Source organism: Macrobrachium nipponense, chromosome 42, assembly GCF_015104395.2.
Source record: "Macrobrachium nipponense isolate FS-2020 chromosome 42, ASM1510439v2, whole genome shotgun sequence".
Taxonomy (NCBI): Eukaryota; Metazoa; Arthropoda; class Malacostraca; order Decapoda; family Palaemonidae; genus Macrobrachium; species Macrobrachium nipponense.
In genome coordinates, this window is record NC_061103.1 from 34,936,025 (window position 1) to 34,956,693 (window position 20,669).

Below are 20,669 nucleotides of genomic sequence, written 5' to 3' on the forward strand. Positions count from 1 at the left end.
AGCTGAGTTAAGGGGTCACTTGCCCACTCAGAACTGAGAAATTTTTTTTTTCTAAAGGCCTGTCTACATCAATTTTGATGATTTGTCCAAAACGAGTTAGAAATCAGATTTGACCTTCACTTAAAAATAAAAAAAAATTGAACTGGGTATATAAAATACAGTTTAAAGATAGTTATACTAGTTCGGTCCAGTCTAAAGTTGTCAATTTGCTAGGCTAGATTTACTATTCTGTCAATTGAATGCCCTAATTTTGACCTAGTTTTGAAAATGGGGATATATGCTAACACGAGTTCTTTACCTTATTTAGTCACGGGTTGTATGTTGCATGGTTGTTATTTTATGTTAATAACTCAGTTAGTCAAGATTTAATAAGAAAAAAAAATTACCAGAAAAATTATCAAATACGAATACTCAAAGACAAAAAATAATCAGTCAAATTATCAAATACGAATTCTCAAAGAAAAAATTATCAGACAAATTATCAAATACGAATTCTCAGACAAAAAAATAATCAGTCAAATTATTAAATACGAATTATCAGACAAAAACAATTATCAGACAAATTATCAAATACGAATTATCAGACAAATTATCAAATATACCAATTATCAAAGACAAAAAAATAATAGGACAAATTATCAAATATCGGACAAATTATCAAATACTATTTATCAAAGTAAAAAAATGATCAGACAAATGATCAAACACGAATTACCAAAGACAAAAACAATTATCAGACATGATCTAATACGAATAATCAAAGACAAAAAATTATCAGACAAAGTATCAAATACGGATTATCAAAAACTTGAAACATTTTGGAAAGGATTTAAGGAAGACGACTTAAAAAAAAAGGGCCTTAGCGAATTTAATTGAAATGTTTATTTCCTCATAATTTAAGGGATTATTACGTTGATTCTTAAAATTATGAATTAAATGTAAACCTTACCATAAATTACTGAATACTATCACGATGCCAAAATTAACGGGTCATTTCAATTAGCCAGTGAGACACTTCACAATTTCTTAACAAAACGAAATGATAGAACGACTAACTGTAAAAAAAAATTTTAGAGTACAAAGATGAAACTTGAGTTTAAATCACCTTAGTATTTATGTTAATTTCCTTTGGGTGAATGAATTGATTCTTACCAGGTACCTCAAAAAAAAAGAGGCAAAAATAAATCTGTAACAAACTCAAATAAAGGCTGAAGGCTTATATATATATATATATATATATATATATATATATATATATATATATATATATATATATATATATACATACATTTATATACACACACATATATATATAATATATATATTATATATTATATATATATAAATAATATAATATGTATATATATATATAATATATATATATATATTATATATATATATAGATATATATCAATATGTATTATTATATATATATTATATATATATATATTATATATATATATATATCATATTCTTGTTGAATACAGAAACAGTAATCACCAGAGCCAAGCAACATAGCATGATGCAATGCACGCAGCGCAGAGAGTGTGCAGTCGAAAGCAACAAGGCAAGCACTTGCTTTGAAAGAGTTTGGGGTCACAGGAATGTGATGCAAAATGAAACAAATGAATAACGAAGCTTTCTTATTCTTCTTCTTTGTACTGTGTTTGTTACTATCATAACGCATGTGAATGACGGACGTTTATATTTATGATCGTTTTTTGCTGTTCTTAGACTTCTGTTTACAAGAAGTTGATAGTGGAACGGCTCACAGGAAGCATGACGCAACTTCCAGACCGTTTTCATCAGCAGCACGGTCTAGGAGTCTGGTAGACCGTGGTCAGGGGTCGCGCTGAGACTAAAGCACGGCCCCGTCACGTGATCAGTTGCTGACTTTTTTCCTTTTTGTGTGAAAAGAACGGACCCACAAAACAAAGCTTGAGGTCCAGATATGTTTAGACTTCTATTATTTCTTTTATGTTTTATGTTGAAAGACTTGAAGGCCCTATAGTATATGGTTTAATTCTTCTGTTACGGTTTATGGTTTATAAACGTGAAGTCCGGATAATATATGGTTTAAGGTTCTTTTACGGTTTATAGTTTATAAACTTGAAGTCCAGATAATATATGGTTTAATTTTTCTTTTACGTTTTATGGCTTATAAACCTGAAGTCCAGATAATATTGGTTTAATTTTTTTTTACGGTTACAGTTTATAAACTTTAAGTCCAGATAATATATGGTTTAATTTTTCTTTTACGTTTTATATTTTATGACCTTCAAGTCCAGATAATGTTTGGACTTCTATTTTTACGATTTTCTTGGCTCCCTCACACGTCCTTTAAAGGATGAAGGGATAGTGAATAAAAGGATTTTTTCTTTGGAATATTCGAATAAGAAAATAATAAAAAATTATTCATGGCCAAAACTTTCACAAATTTCCAGCTCAAAACAAACATGAAGAAAGACGCTAATATCGAACCTTATGATTTTATAGCGTAGATGACGTTCAATTGTCAAGGGGAAACAAAAAAGCGCTTTCGACAAGAAACTTCAAATTTGAACTTAATCCAATTATAAATTTAGAAAAAAAAGATTGTAATTTAACTAATAAAATAGAATTTTTTTTTAAATAAAAACAAATTCTTCGGGCCAGCCCCTGAGGAGGCTGATGGTCAGTAATCTGGTAAAATAATAATAATATAATAATAATAATAATAATAATAATAATAATAATAATAATAATAATAATAATAATAATAATAATAATAATGTATTTTCCCAATAATGGCACTGTAAATATGTACGGCTTTCCTAATTATTTCTATCACCACTATTATTCACAATGCTATAGGACAAAGCCAGAGACAATGAACCTTTTATCGAAAGCTAGAAGAATTGACTCTCGTCCACGATGACGCCATATTGGAGAGTGACTTCTCAGTCCCTCATCGATAACGATTTAAAAAACTAATATAAAAAGGTAATTATATTGTGTAATAGAATACATAATCATCTCCTTACACATCAGCCCTTCTTCCGCCAATAAATATACGGGAAAGTTATTTATTAACCGCTGGATATTTACTTGTAAATTCACTGACATAACTTGCTAGTATATTACCTAGATATTTCACGGCAGGTGTCATGGTGGAACGGTGCACTTTGAGGGTGAGAAATTGAATGACTGGAAATTGTTTGGCGTCGCAACTACTAAGGTCACTGGCTCCGGCTGGGCCTTCGCGTGGGTGAGTGTCGGTTTGTGTAGTGTTAGAGAGAGAGAGAGAGAGAGAGAGAGAGAGAGAGAGAGAGAGCATAATTTACAAACAATAGTATTTAGAAACATACACAAGCATTGATATATATATATATATATATATATATATATATTATATATATGTATATACATATATATATATACATATATATATATATATATATATATATATATATATATATATATATATATATATATATATATAACTGAATCACGAACATATGGAAATAATGAATATATATAGATAGAGACAACACGAAGGAAAGAGAAACAATGGAGTTCTACAAGGCTTTTCGACTTCTTGTCCTTTACTTAGCGTTTCTCCTTATATGATATAATATTTATTTCGTCTTTCCCATGTCTGCACCGTCCTACCAGCTGCAGACAGGATAATCACAGCAAGGACTCGAGTAATTGACAGTTTCTTTCCTCCACCTCAGGCTATGGAAACCCTCATCATGCTGCTGCTGTTTACCCTGATTCAGTCCATCGGCTCTCCTTTGAAAAAATTGGGCCTAATGCCATCTTTTGCACACCCCTACACGCCTATACTTTTCTCCCCTGCCTCAATTATTCGTTTAACAAAAAAAAGCAAAGGGAAAGTAAAGGGGTTTTAATCCCAGACTGATGAGAGAGGCAGAGAGAGAAAGAGACAGAGGAGAGAGATGAGAGAGAGAGAGTCGATAAGTTTTAAGCGCCATTTCAGCGTCTCTCACACTTCGCGCCAAAATATTGCGTCATCATTCAATAAGGGTGAGAATGGCGCCAAATCTTAGGTGGCTTCCACCTTAACGGATCCTTGCGTGATGGTCCGACCACGTGATTGGTGGGCGTTGAAATTTATAGTGTCTGGGACACAACCATTCTCATTTATTGTCTCTCTCTCTCTCTCTCTCTCTCTCTTCATCAGCGTGGTCATCCGGCATCAGGTGATGAGTCTCGTTCGCTTTCATTCTCTTTCTTTCGGTAAAAGTTTCATTATATCTTATATAATACAAGCAGGGTTTAATTGGAAACATTACCAAAAACCTTTCCATCTTTATTTTAAGAAAAGTTTAATTGGAAACATTATCAAAAACTTTCCATCTCTATTAAAAGAAAATTTTTATTGGAAACATTACTGAAAACTATCCTTCTTTAATATAAAAGGAGCTTAATTGGAAACATTACCAAAAACTTTCCATCTCTATTACAAGAAACGTTTAATTGGAAACATTAACTATAAACTTTCCATCTTTATTATAAGACAACTGAGATTGGAAACATTACCAAAAACCTTCCACTCTGTCTCTTTTCTCTTAACAGCAATTCTGTCAAATGTCGATAAGTTCAATCGATAAATTATAAAACTGCTAATAATTGAATGTCAAATCAATACCAAATCGACTTGTATTCATGGATAGCTTTGACCTTCAACATCACGTTCATAACTACCATTTTTCATGCACAGTAAGCCATAGCAAGCGTTACTTATGATATTTTCCATTCAAAAACAGAGTATGAAAGCAGCAACTATTTCTCAAAACAGTAGCTGTAAATACATAATACTAAAATATACATACATACATTTATATATATATATATATATATATATATATATCATATATATATATATATATATATATATATATATATATATATATATATATATATATATATATATATATATATATATATACACACATACATACACACACATATAACTGGCTGACCTAACCGGAGCTGCCCGGGAAAACTGTCCATGACAACCAACAAACTTTCTCTCTCTTTCTCTCTCCAAATCCCTCTTCTCTCACTCTCACTTTCTTCTCCCACATATTCTTTCCCCTTCACTCTCTCCCTTTTCTGGGCTGATCTTGGACTTGAAAGACATCAGGAGTGTCACTATTCATCTCAGCAACCTCGAAAACATGGATTAGACACTAACATCTGTCGTTTTTGGTTATTTTCACATGTTACCCCCACCCCCTTTTAATCCACCTCCCTATTTGGACTATGGTTGGAAAACTATTTTGGAGTAATGCAATTAGCACCAATAGCCTGCGTTTCAAATTTGAACCAAATCGGCCCAAAAGTAAGAAAGTTACAATCTTGGGGGTAGAAATAATAACTTTTTAAGGAGGTTATATATGTTTTTAAGAAAATCTAATTAACCTCCCTGTTTGAACCCTATGTTAGCTTAACACTTGTACCAAATTCCTATCTACTGACCGGGGTTCACTTGGAACAAACACACAAAAAACAAACAAACGTGGTTTTCTTTTCCCCCATTTATATAATAGATAGGTTATGCATAATAGTACGTGATATATTATATATACCTAAACAAAGATGTTAGAAACACATGCATAAAAAAATTTAAAAGGAACCTGAGGAGAGAGAGAGAGAGAGAGAGTCTATCTCAAGCCTGCCGATAGCATTGATAGCATTTAACACGCAACATACAATGACATAGCAAAATGAACTCGGATTATCAAACGTAAAATGCCACTAAATGACGCACCATGAGAGAGAGAGAGAGAGAGAGAGAGAGAGAGAGAGAGAGAGAGAGAGAGAGACGTAACATCAGGAATTCCAGTTATTCTTTGGTACTTCCGGCAGATGATTTCTCCTTGCTGATTTTTTTTTTTAAATTTCAGCTGCTCGGAAACTGCGTACACAAAGGCCACACATACACATACGCAAGTACACATGCAAACATAATAATGAAATTATAATAATAATAAGATGTATGCCATGATACTGATAAACAAAAGCAAAGGATTTTTATACCGGTTCCGGTCACTTTCAATTCTACTACTTTGTCTAAACAGAATTATTATTATTATTATTATTATTATTATTATTATCCACTGATGCTGCTATACAATTCAACACATCACCTCCACACAACATGTTTAAAAGAGGGTCTACTACATATATTATTATTATTATATTATTATTATTATTATTATTATTATTATTATTATTATACACTGAAGCAGTTATCACTTTCAACACCACATGTTTAAAAGAGGGTCTACTACCTATACTATTTATTATTATTTTATTATTATCATTATTAGTCAGAAGATAAACCCTCATTTATTTGGAACTATATAGCCTACAAGTGTAAGCCATTTACCCTGAAATTGAAGCTTCAAAGAATATGGTTTTTATTTGTAAAAAGTTACAGAATGTAATAAGAAATACAGAAAGAAGAGATCAGTTATCATAAAATTAAATAATTAAAAACCTAAACTAATAAGTTAATAAATAAATAGACAAAAATATGAATTAGTCAGTAAAATGCAAGGCGAATTCCTGTACATACTCGGCGATTGTTATTAAGTGAAACCAAACAAGCAAATGTCTAATTCTTTTTCTAGTTATATTAAAAACAGCATATTTCTTTCGCGTTCTTTTCAGTCAGAGATAATTCTGAAAGATAAGGGTTCATCTTCCCAGAAAGGTTAGGTCTTTTATAAAAAGCATCCTGCCACACAGGGTTCCGAGACCACTCGCTTTCTGCGGAAAACTCATGACCCACACAAAGAGACCTGCTGTCAAAAGTAACGAAATACCTCTTTTGGTCCCTTTTTTTGGTCTCTCGTGGTCTCTCCGGGTCGCATATTCCCCGACTGTAACCGAGTACAGGACCTTCCCTGAAAGAGCGGGACACCATATTTTAAAAGCTAACCATAGAATCTTTTTGAAAATAATCTCATGAAGTTTCCCACTCCCACAATTTTTTATCCAAATATCCTCTCAAAATTAACTTAACCTAACCCAACCTAGGGCCACGAGTTCCTTTCTCCGGACCCCGCTCAGCTGGAGAGCTGTTGTCCGGAAGGGCCAGCTCGGCCAACGCTTTTTTGGGAATTGTACCGTTTCTTGAGATTACTCCAGTGATTATAATTATCTTACCAGGCTGGGGACATAAGAGAACTTTACTCCAAGAAGGATTATTAGCAATATAATGGAACCATTTTAGCCGTAAAACTGAGTTTTAACGAAGATACCGATTTGTTTGAATACTAGCGTACACGCACCACTAAACATAAGGTTAAGACATTTAGCAACTGCACCTAACATAATGTTGCTCTGCAATATAGTGTTCAAGATTATGTAACTGCCAAACGCAATGTTAATCATCTGTACATAGAAAAATATATGTATGAAATTCATTTTACGAGGTACGACGACAGCACTCAAATGTATAAATTTTACATATACACGACACATCTTTTGCAATGTATGGATGTCCAGATTAAATTCAGTCTAAGCAAGTAAAGCGTTTGTTTGTTTGTTTGTATGGTGCTTTTACGTTGCATGGAACCAGTGGTTATTCAGCAACGGGACAAACGGCTTTACGTGACTTCCGAACCACGACGAGAGTGAACTTCTATCACCAGAAATTCACATCTCTGACCCCTCAATGGATTGACCGAGAATCGAACTCGCGGCCACCTAGGTCTAATAATGTCACTTAGTATCTCTGGGATTGAATACAGGCCAAGAAACTCTGAAAAGGTGTGTATCATTTTACACGATAAGTGCATGCACAAAGATACTTGAACCTAACGCTGTTAACAAACAGATTTTGACAGCCATTTCCTATAGAATACCAATGCTGTTAACAGCCGCTGATTATGGAATACCAAAAATACCAATGCTCTTAACAGCCATCTACTATGGAATACCAATTCTGTTAACAGCCATTTACTATGGAATACCAGTGCCATTAACAGCCATTTAATATGGAATACCAATTCTGTTAACAGCCATTGGCTATGGAATACAAATGCTGTTAACAGCCATTTTCTGTGGAATACCAATGCTGTTAACAGCCATTTTCTATGGAATACCAATTCTGTTAACAGCCATTGGCTATGGAATACAAATGCTGTTAACAGCCATTTTCTATGGAATACCAATGCTGTTAACAGCCATTTTCTATGGAATACCAATGCTATTAACAGCCATTTTCTATGGAATACCAATGCTGTTAACAGCCATTTCCTATGGAATACCATCTGTTAGGCCATTTCCTATGACCAATGCTGTTAACGCCATTTCCTAATGGAATGGATAATGCCTTTTCTTAATTCATGCTGTTAACAGCCATTTCCTATGGAATACCAATGCTGTTAACAGCCATTTCCTATGGAATATCAATGCTGTTAACAGCCATTTCCTATGGAATACCAATGCTGTTAACAGGGCCATTTCCTTAATGAAATTCAATGCGTTAACAGCCATTTCCTATGGAATACCAATGCTGTTAACAGCCATTTCCTATGGAATATCAATGCTGTTAACAGCCATTTCCTATGGAATACCAATGCTGTTAACAGCCATTTCCTATGGAATACCAATGCTGTTAACCAACAAGGCCATGTTCTTTCCTATGGAATACCAATGCTGTTAACAACCATTTCCTATGGAATACCAATGCTGTTAACAGCCACTTCCTATGGAATACCAATGCTGTTAACAGGTATTGCCTATGGAATACCAATGCTCTAAACAGCAATTAGTTATGCAGTTCAAATACCCTTAGAGACTGTCAGTACCAAGGATCAGAAAGCAACGCTGAAAACGCACCAGATAAAGGTAGCCTTTTGGAAGGAATACTTCGTAACCCAAAGTAAATGACTGCACACTTAAACTGGGAAGACCTTACCAGGAATCTAAATATGATGACCAGTTACTTTATCCACGAGAATCATCCCGTCGCCCATGACAAATTGGGCAGAAACCGGCATCTTGGTGGTCGCGGGCTTCCAAGGGCGCTAATCCATCGCCATCTTGAATTCAAGATGGCGATGGCTAATGTCTTCAACACGGCGTCTTCTATTGGCCATGAGAGACCGGTGTCTTCTGTCATGCAAAACGACAACACAATGTCTCCGTGTTTTCTAAATCGCCTACATGCCCGCCGTCACAAGTGTTCGGGCGAATGCCAATTGTATGACATCATTCCACGAACGAAGACTTGAGGCTGCGAACCACGAGATGGGTTAATCGCTAGATATAGGCACCTTGAATTAATGCACAAGTTGGTGGTTATAGTAATATTCTCGGCGCCAGAAGATTCAGGTTCAGTGGTTAAAACGCACTGCATTTAGGGTTTTTGATTTCAGAGAATTTTAGGCACTGAGACATTCGCATTCTTACACGACTGGCGTGGTAATAATAATAATAGTAATAATAATAATAATAATAATGAACCAAACAAAAACTTCTTTCAGCTTTCTTCTGAACATGGAAAAAGAAAGCCCACAAGATTATTGAGTAATAACTTGTTTACTTGTATTTAGTATTTACACAGTATTTTTTTTTTTCAAATAATAATGATAACATCCCACAATTTCCAAATCGAAATTCTTTAATGAACTATCTACGCTATGATTTAAGCAACTGAGGTGCCAGTAAGCAGTCGAATTTCATTATGATACTACTAAGTTGCATCATATATTTATAACAACCAAATAACGTTCAGCATAAGAGGAAAGGGTAAGAGGAAAGGCTAAGAGGAAAGGGTAAGAGGAAAGGCTAAGAGGAAAGGGTAAGAGGAAAGGGTAGGAGGAAAGGCTAAGAGGAAAGGGTAAGAGGAAAGGGTAGGAGGAAAGGCTAAGAGGAAAGGGTAAGAGGAAAGGTAAGATGGAAAGGGTAAGGAGGTAAGGTTAGGAAGGAAAGGCTAAGAGGTAAAGGCTAGAGGAAAGGGTAGGAGGAAAAGGCTGAAAGGAGTAAGGGTAAGAGTAAAGGGTAAAGAGGTAAAGGCTAAGAGGAAAGGGTAAAGAGGAAAGGGTAAGTGGATAAGCTAAGAGGAAAGGGTAAGAGGAACGGCTAAGAGGAAAGGGTAAAGAGGAAAGGGTAAAGAGGAAAAGCTAAGAGGAAAGGGTAAGAGGAAAGGATAAAGAGGAAAGTCACACGGAGTGAATTCACTGCTTCTAATTCCATATAATGCAATAAGGGTTTAAGCCACTCCAGCTAATGTTGGTAATGCGATGGGAACCCATATATACTCTTTCAACAAATCAATTAGTATCTACTCTTATGCATTAAATCTAGTATTCAAATCCTTCTTATTCTTAAATATATATATATATATATATATGTATATATATATATATATATATATATGTGTGTGTGTGTGTGTGTGTGTGTGTATGTATAATTGTAAATATAAAAATTTATACACATATTTATACACATACACACACATATATATTTTATCTATTCATATGCACATTTAAAATCATATATAATACATATATGTAAATAAAACTACATTTCCACAGCAGTATTATTCACTACATTCTATACTGCATAAACTTACATCTCACATATAAACACAGAAAGATGAAGACAGAAGGAAAACGCGTGAATAACAGAGAGAGAGAGAGACCTTACCTTACAGACCTTACATCTTGTTCGGGTTGCCCCAGGTCCCTCAGTATGAGGCACCTCTAATGTCTACCAGAGAGTTGCTATTACATCTTCCGGTATATTTTGCATCTTCCAATCTTGGATGGTCTGGGATGCAGTTTAGATATTTGTCGAGCTTATTCTTAAACACATATACGCTCATTCCTGTTATATTCCTCAGATGAGCTGGCAACGCATTGAATAGACGCTGCATTATCGATGCTGGTGCGAAGTGGATTAATATCTTGTGTGCTTTCCTTATTTTTCCTGGTATAGTTTTGGGCACTATTAATCTACCTCTGCTTGCTCTTTCTGATATTTTTAGCTCCATGATGTTTTCAGCTATTCCTTCTATCTGTTTCCATGCCTGAATTATCATGTAGCGTTTCTCTTCCTCCTTTCTAGACTATATAATTTTAAGGATTGTAGTCTTTCCCAGTAGTCAAGGTCCTTAACTTCTTCTATTCTAGCTGTAAAGGACCTTTGTACACTCTCTATTTGTGCAATATCCTTTTGATAGTGTGGGTACCATATCATATTGCAATATTCAAGTGGACTACGAACATATGTTTTATAAAGCATAATCATGTGTTCAGCTTTTCTTGTTTTGGGGGGGGGGGGAAAAATGCCGTAACAACATTCCCATTTTTGCTTTACATTTTGCCAATAGAATTGCTATTTGATCGTTGCATAACATGTTCCTATTCATCATCACACCAAGGTCTTTAACTGCTTCCTTATTTGTGATTGTCTCATTATTAGGTCCCCTATATGCATATAGCTTTCCTTCTCTGTCTCCATAGTTTATTGATTCACATTTATCAGAGTTAAATACCAGAGAGAGAGAGAGCCTTAAGATATTCGGGGAATCCGACCAATGGCCGTTGCACAATCAGCTTTCAGTCCGATTAAACCATTCCCTGGGTAGTCAGGATTCCCAAACCACAATGAAACCGGGGAATACCGGGTGGTTTATCCAGAGGGAGTCACTTATTATCTATCGGTGTTGTCAGTCATCCCAATATCTTCTCAATGGCTCGAGTTACTGCGAATTTTCCTCCTAACGCGAGCTGCTGCGCATGATTCTAAATACACTACGTTGTCCTAGGGTATCCTCCAACTGGCTGCGCTAGAACACAGGGTTGCTGTCTCACCTATACCCTCCTGATCCCCTATGTACCCCGCCTCTACCACCCGGGCAGGACAAACAGGTTTGCAGGGGGTGGGTGGTTATATGTCAGATCCACTCGGATTATTATTATTATTATTATTATTATCATTATTATTATTATTATTATACTGACTTGAAATTCAATCCGTCAAAGAATATGGTGTTCATTGGAAAGAGGTTATTATTATTATTATTATTATTATTATTATTATTATTATTATTATACAGAAGATAATTCCCTATAAGTATGGAGAAACCCTACGGTGGGCCACTAACTTGAAATTCAAGAAAAAGTTACAGAAGAACGTAGGAAATACAGAGAGAAGCCATCGGTTAGTTAGAAAACGGGAAAAGATAATTACTAAACGAATAAATAAATAGATCAAAATATACATGGGAAAATACAAGATGTATTGTTTTTATAGTAGTAATGTATTACATTTTCGATTAAACTGTTGATGGTTTTTTTATACACTTACATGAATTATAAGTATATATATATATATATATATATATATATATATATATATATATATATATATATATATATATATATATATATATATATATATATATATATATATATATATATATTAATAAATGCAGACATACATACGTTCACCTCAATTTTAAATTTAAATTATTTACGATCATATAAAGAATTAATTTGTATATTAATGTGAAGCGATATACAAAATAACAAGCACTACCTCACTAACTGACATTTTTTCCTCCATAGAACGATTCAATTTCTGAAATGTTCACGTACAACTTTCATTATTTTTCGTGTATGTTAGTTTAAAGGTATGAATACGCGTATGATATACACATGATACAGAGTTGAGAAGAAGTTATTGACTATTTTATCGTCAGTATCTCTCTCCGATTCCTCACTCAAAGGAAATCAGTGGGGCATTAGGAGAAATTACCTCACAAAAGCTATGTATACATGTACAAACACAAATTTGTACATATATACATAGACACATGCATTTATATATAAGTATATATGTTTATATGTACATATACGTATATACGTGCATATTTATGCATATAATATGTATACTACATTTATAATATACAATATATATAAAATAATATATACATATAAATATAGTATATATATATATATATATACATATATATACACACACACACACACACACACACATATATATATATATATATATATATATATATATATGTGTGTGTGTGTGTGTGTGTGTATGTATGTATGTAATGATCAACTTGAGCGTCACTTTCTCAATAAACCAGAAACGCCACACAGTTACCTTTCAATAAAGTAAATCAAACAAACAAACAAACAATCAAACAAACAAACCCCATGCCCCCCAAGCGGGAGCGGTGCCCCAATGCCACACGGAAGGTTAATGGGTAGAACAGCATCATGATCATCAACAACAACACTGCCTGCGCGCGCAGCCTCTCTCAATGATTGAGTGTCTCGTATCTCTCTCATCCTTGGAATGATGAATGAGTCGAGACGTAGTAAACAATGCGTACTACCATACTACGAGATGCGACATCATGCGACACGACTGACCTCTCCAACTGCGACGCTTCGATGAGGATTGACTACGACGGACGGGACGAGATAAACAGAAGGTGAACAGATAAGGTGCAAGCCGTAAATACGGCCTGTTCATTGCGTTGCAAATGTAATTGCAGATTATAATGGTGGCCATAACTTTCTGGGTTTTACATACTGTACTGGGCTTACTTTTTGTTGATTTAAATCAGGATATCAGCTACAAAATATGACAGTATTTTTTGCTACGTATTCGAAGTTTATGATATTCATATTAAAATATGACAATATTTTTTCTAAACTATTCGAGGTTTATGATATTTATACGAAAAATGTGACAATATTTGCTCTAACGTATCAAAGGTTTATGAAATTCATATTGAAAATATGACAGTATTTTTTCTAAAGTATTCGAGGTGTATGATATTTAGACATATGACAATATTTTTTCTAACCTATTCGAGATTAATGACATATATATTATAAAAATCATGACAATCAGTTTTTACATATTCGAGGTTTATCACATTCATATTGAAAAAATGACTTTTTTTTCTATCATATTCTAGTTTATGACATCCAATATGAAAAAAAAAAAAAAGTTTTTCCTTCTAACATATTCGAGGTTTATGACATTTATGTTGAAAAAATTATGACATTTGTTTTTGTAACATATTCTAGGTTTATGACAAATAATGACAATTTTTTTTCTAACATATCATAGGTTTATGACATTGAAAAAAAAAAAAGAACAAATTTTTGTCTAACATATTTGAGTCTTACTACATTCATATTACAAAAAATTAAAATTTTTTATTATATATATTTGAAATTTATGAAATTCGTATTTAAACAAATTAGGCGATCTGTATTCTCCATCACCCCATAACTATTAAGCAGTCAACCATTCACATATACAAATTATACAGATATAATTGTTTATTATGTTCAGAATTAATAAAATACAAGTGATATGAATAATGAGAGAGGAGAGAGAGAGAGAGAGAGAGAGAGAGAGAGAGAGATTGTTAGTGCATTTAATACAATACATGCACGCTATGTATGTATATATATATATATATATATATATATATATATATTATATATATATATATATATATATATATATATATATATAGTATATATGTACATATATACATACACAAACACACACACACACACACACACACACACACATATATATATATATATATATATTATAATATATATATATATAGATATATATATAGTATATGTAAAGGTTGACCGCACGATGTCTTCAAGCTTTTCTATTTTGGCTACAGTATCCTATCCTAAAATGCCTGTATTTCTAACTAAACGCGAACACCTTTTTCCAGACTTATTTTTTAGACTTTTCCAAAGGGCTTTCTTAACACACAAAAAAAACAACAACAACAACATAGTTTGTTGACTTACTCCCCGAGTCAGCGATAAAGAGAATTAATGTAACTAAAACTAAACAAACTTTACATAAAGCTATATAATAAACCCAACATCTATCTAGTTATTTCTACGTCTCAAAGTATAAAAATATATAAAAACAATAATACGACGACGCTGAATAATAAAGCAAGATCTATTTAGTTATTTCTACGTCTCAAAGTATTAAAAATATAAATAAAAACAATATACGACGACGCTGGATGATAAAGCAAGATCTGTTTAGTTTTTATTACGTCTCGAAATCTACGTGCGACGGAAAGTAGAGAGTAGACGCATATTGGGTTCAGCGGCGTAGTTATTAGTCAACCTCATCTTATCCAGCGTTATTCCGCTCTTAAACAAGGGCGCCAGTCATTGCGTAATGGTGATACAACGTACTGGGTTACACAAATGGCCTTGCGAAGGTGTCAGTCTTGAAGTTATTGCAAACAGCACAGGCTATTAATCTCCTGTTACTGCTGCTACGGTATTTTCATACAACTTGCATTATTTTGTTACTTAAAAATGACATTATTTTGGTACATAAAAAATGATTTTTTTTGTGCTTAAAAATGGCATTATTTCGGTACTTAAAAATTGCATGCTTTTGATACAGCTTGCATTATTTTGTTACTTAAAAATGACATTATTTAGTTACTTGAAAGTAACATTATTTTGGTACAAAAAATTATTTTTTTTGTGCTTAAAAATGCCATTATTTCGGTACTTAAAAATTGCATGATTTTGATACAACTTGCACTATTTTGTTACTTAGAAATGACATTATTTTAGTACAAAAAGATTAATTTTTTGTGTGCTTAAAAATGGCATTATTTCAGTTCTTAAAAAATGCATGATATTGATACAACTTGCATTATTTTGTTACTTAAAAATGACATATTTTGGTACATAAAAATTATTTTTTTTGTGCTTACAAATGCCATTATTTCGGTACTTAAAAACTGCATTTATTTTGTTTACTTAAAAGTTGCATTATTTTAGTACTTAAAAATTACATTATTTTGTTACTTAAAATCTGCATTATTTTGTTACTTAAAAGTTGCATTATTTTGGTACTTAAATACATTATTTTTGTTACTTAAAATCTGCATATTTTGTTACTTAAAAGTTGCATTATTTTTGGTACTTAAAAATTACATTATTTTGTTACTTAAAATTTGCATTATTTTGTTACTTAAAAGTTGCATTATTTTGGGAAAAGTTACTTAAAAAATTACATATTTTGTTACTTAAAATCTGCATTATTTTGTTACTTAAAAGTTGCATTATTTGGTACGAAAAATCCATTTTTTGTGCTAAACAAAAAAATATCATTATTTTGTGCTGTTAAAAACTGCATGATTTTGATACAACTTGCATTATTTTGTTACTTAAAAATGACATTATTTTGTTACTTAAAAGTGGCATTATTTTGTACTTAAAAAATAATTTTTTGGTACTTAAAAATGGCATTATTTCGGTACTTAAAAATTGCACGAATTATTTTGTTACTTAAAAGTGACATTATTTTGGTACTTAAAACTTAATGTTTTTGGGGTACTTAAAAAGTCATTCTTTCGGTACTTAAAAATTGCATGATTTTGATACAACTTGCATTATTTTGTTACCTAAAAATGACATTATTCCGGTACTTAAAAACTGCATTATTTTGGTTCTTAAAAGTGGCAATATTTTGGTAGGTAAAAATTAATTTTTCTATGCTTAAAAATGGCATTATTTCGGTACTAAAAAATTGCATGATTTTGACACAACTTGCATTATTTTGTTACTTAAAAACACATTATTTTGGTACTTAAAAGGGCCATATTCTGGTAACTAAGAATTAATTCTTTTTTGTGCTTAAAAATTGCATGATTTGGACACAACTTGCACTATTTTGTTACTTAAAAATAACATTATTTTGGTACTTTAAAACGGCAAGTAGCACACGGAAATGACGACTACTTAAAGGAATGTTTGTCTTACAGGCTTCTCTTCATTTTCCTCTTCCCCAATTTTATCTCTCTGCCTTTACAAACTCTGAGAACACTTTTCCTAGGTAATTTGACTGTTTTCAAAATTACTCTGGTGTTTAAACAAATAACAGTAATAAAAACAAATGGCAGACCTTCCCTGCCTACTCTAACCTATTTGGGGAAGACCTATATTATCATTTGAATAAATTTGAAAAAAATCTTATCTTTCAGGAATAAAATAATACGCATACTACCAATTTTATAATAATGTAAATTTTTATTTCGTTTATAAAACTAGTAAGAATAAATTATATTGAAAAACAAATCCGAATTCCGGCTGATATTCAGAGCGAATATAAAATTCCAGATTTGGAATTTTGTTGACCTTGCAGAATTTGGTGAGTACCATAAACACTTCCATATCACAATCTACTGGTCACCCATCCAGTGAAAGAATTTAAACAAGTAGATTCACATCAACCGTGCATCTGATGTCTAGGCCAGTCCTTTACGACGCTCCTGATTGGCTGTAGATAAGCCAATCACAAGGCTGGAAACTCTCAATCTCTCTCGAGAGTTCATATAGGCAGGATGTGCGTTCCACCTCTCCTGAGGGATACGTCTTTCAGGAGAGGTGGAACATACATCCTGCCGACGTGAACTCTCGAGAGAGACTGCGAGTTTCCAGCCCTGCGATTGGCTTATCCACAGCTAATCAGGAGCGTCGTAAAGGACTGGCCTAGACGTCAAATGCGCGATTGATGTGAATCTATACTGTAGTATATAGCGACGTGTGAATTGTAATAATTACGATAGTTCTTTTTGGGGTATGGCATTCACTGACGATACGACATTCACAAGCGCTATAACAGTCCCAGTTTGCTACGGAGGTCATGGATTACTCACAAGAGAAATGATTGACGTATGTGGGGCTTCCACAGCTGCCAGAAGTTTGAGTTTACGCGTGTTATTATAAAACTCAAGATTTTAAGGAAAAGAAAAGTACTGCAGTAGTTGAATGAACTTAACTCCCGTAAAAATGACAAGAATGACATTCTCTCTCTCTCTCTCTCTCTCTCTCTCTCTCTCTCTCTCTCTCTCAAGCAATCATCTACTTTGGTTGAGATTAGGTTAAGTAGATTCGTATAATTGACACCTTTTTCGTTAAAGAATGCTTAGAGAAATAAAGATAAGTGTTGAATGATTTTTTTACATTTTTTTTTTTCAAATTGCTACGAATTATATGAAACGACTTCGTTGGACACAGTCCAGGTGACACATAATTGAACTTTTGAATGTAATAAATATAACAGCGATCAATTCGCGGCTGAAATAGCATTTTGAATCCTCATAAGGGAGAAGCTATATTTGAAAAATACTGTATAGCTAGATGCTGATCCGGTATACGTCACATCAGACATTACAAAAACGTGTCCTAGTAAATTCTGGAAATAACTAGTTCGCTAAGTACGTGAATTTTACGTATTTGTATCGAAGGATTATTGGCTGGTACACTTGTACTCGACGGCATAGCTTAAAATGCGTAAGAAAACTTCGTCTACCAAATACGCTCACAGAACAAATAATAATCTATTTAAAAAAAAAAACGCTTAACAATAATTATTACCAATATAAGAAATATGTGGAACGCACCCTGTTTTCATTCAAGCTTGAGCAACCCAGTTCGAGCGAGAGCTCCGATTGGCTGGCTCGGTGGGTGTGCTTCTCGGACTCCGCCTACACCGAGCTGTCGACCAACCAGATGACGCCTGCTGCGTTTCGGGGAGTTCCTCAATGGACGATGTAGTAAATACTACGCTTTGCGGCCACACGTGCCGTCAAAGATATGCAAATGGGGGAGTGAGGCGGGTGTATTGCGTGTTACGGCTTATTACTGGTGATTATACGGTAAAAACAACGACGTAACAAAATATGCGTTGTACCCGTTTCATGTGATCAGTGTAACTTTTGATGGATGTAGTTTCAATTATATATACCATATTGCATACGTATTTCTACTGAAGAAAGCATATGTTATATAATACCGGCAGTGTGCAATTTTTTCCCAGTTTTGAGTATGTATACTATTATACACATACATACCCTCCACACTCACAGTGGTTCTCAAACTTTTCCAGTTAACGGAAACCTCTTGCATTTGCTGGCATCGTTGGAACGCCCTACAATCCCTTCACCCAATATATGTGGATATGTCGCCCATAAATGTTGAGTTTCCTTCCCCAACAAACACACACGCACACACACACACACACGAATAAAAAAAATGCAGTTTATTACTCATCATCAAAATTCTTACCTTTTTTTAAATGTGATGGGTGAGCTTGCTTCTGGCTACAGAGACTATCAAAGTCTGGAACTGTTTGTTAACTGCAGACGCATATCAGGTGCTGCATCCAACCTTGCTTCGATTATTTGTTTTTTTTTAGTTGCAATATAAATAGAGAAAGGTGCTTCATACATGTATGCTGTTACAATGGCATTAGATGTTTCAATGCTCGTTTAGATAATTCTGGATACTCATGCAACAGGCTTATCTAGAAAGGAAGGAGAGAGTCCTTGTTGTATTTAGTTTTCAAAGTTAGGACAGTTGAAATGTCAATAAGCTGTTCTTTATTAGTCACTGACTGATTCTGCTTCACCACATTATCCTCATCCATGAATGGGTTGCGCAGCCATGTCAGAGGGTCTGATTGTTTTGGAAAGTACTCTCGTAAATTTCCTTTTCATTGTTGTAGGTGCAAAATCATGCAGTCTCTTGTACTACCAGCCAACTCTAAGGAATTTTCATTCAGGAATGTATGGCAATTTGGCAAGCACTCTGTCTGGTTTTTCTTTATACAGCCAGCCCAAAACTCAACCTTAAAAAGAAAGGATTAAATTCTGTCTTGAACATTCAGAATATTGATAGTAGAACCTTGTGATGATAATTTAAGCTCATTCAATTCCCAAAATAAATCTGCAAGATAGGCCACCTTGCATACCCAGACTTCATCAGTGAAGTGGCTTAGCAGAGAAGACTTGTGCTCCCTCAGAAATACTTCAATCTCATTTCTCAATTCATACACACGTGAAAGAGTTTTACCTCGAGATAGCCACGAACTTCTGTATGTAACAACAGGGTTTTGCGAATGGATCCCGTCTCCTGACACAATGAGGCAAACACTCGAGAAGGAAGAGGCTTAGCCTTGATGAAATTAACTACCTTGATTATTTCATTAAGTGTCTCTTTTAGATCACTTGGCATCTTTTTCACAGCTAGTGCTTCTCTATGGAGGCAACAGTGTCTATGCTCCACAGCAGGTGCAACATTTTTGATGAGACCAATTACACCCTTTACTGAGCCTGTCATTGCCTTTGCACCATCAGTGCAAACAGCAATGCAAAGGTCCCAACTAAGATCATTTTTTTCCGAAGTATGTGTCTGATATCTTAAATATATCCTCACATCTTGTAGTTGTCACGAGAGCTTGGCACAACAGCAAATCTGAATTCATGCACAGATTCTTCTGACACATATCGTACAAACACAAGGATTGACAGCTAACCCGGCAACATCGGTGATTCATCAAGCTGAATGGTGAAGCCCACAGGACATGTTTTTATGCGGTTTATTAACACGGTTTCACAGTTATCTGCCATCTCTTTGATTCGACGTGATATGGTGTCATTTAACAGGGGTACAGTGTCAAGAGCCTTGCTATATTATATTTCTCACCAAACATACAGAAAACCACATCTTTCATGCACGATTTTAGTCAAGACTTCTTTCTGCAATTGTGATGCTTCCTTCACCAGCTTTAGCAATGTGATCACGTACTCG

At 33.8% G+C, this 20,669-nt stretch overlaps 1 long non-coding RNA gene and 1 pseudogene across 2 annotated transcripts in view; one reads left to right on the forward strand and one right to left on the reverse strand.

Annotated features, from left to right (window-relative positions):
* Nucleotides 1-20,669, reverse strand: part of LOC135213431 (uncharacterized) — a 105,743-nt gene that overhangs the window by 21,871 nt on the left and 63,203 nt on the right. The gene's annotated exons all lie outside the window — the stretch shown is intronic.
* LOC135213222 (organic cation transporter protein-like) overlaps nt 1-20,669 on the forward strand; it is a 41,550-nt pseudogene that overhangs the window by 15,109 nt on the left and 5,772 nt on the right.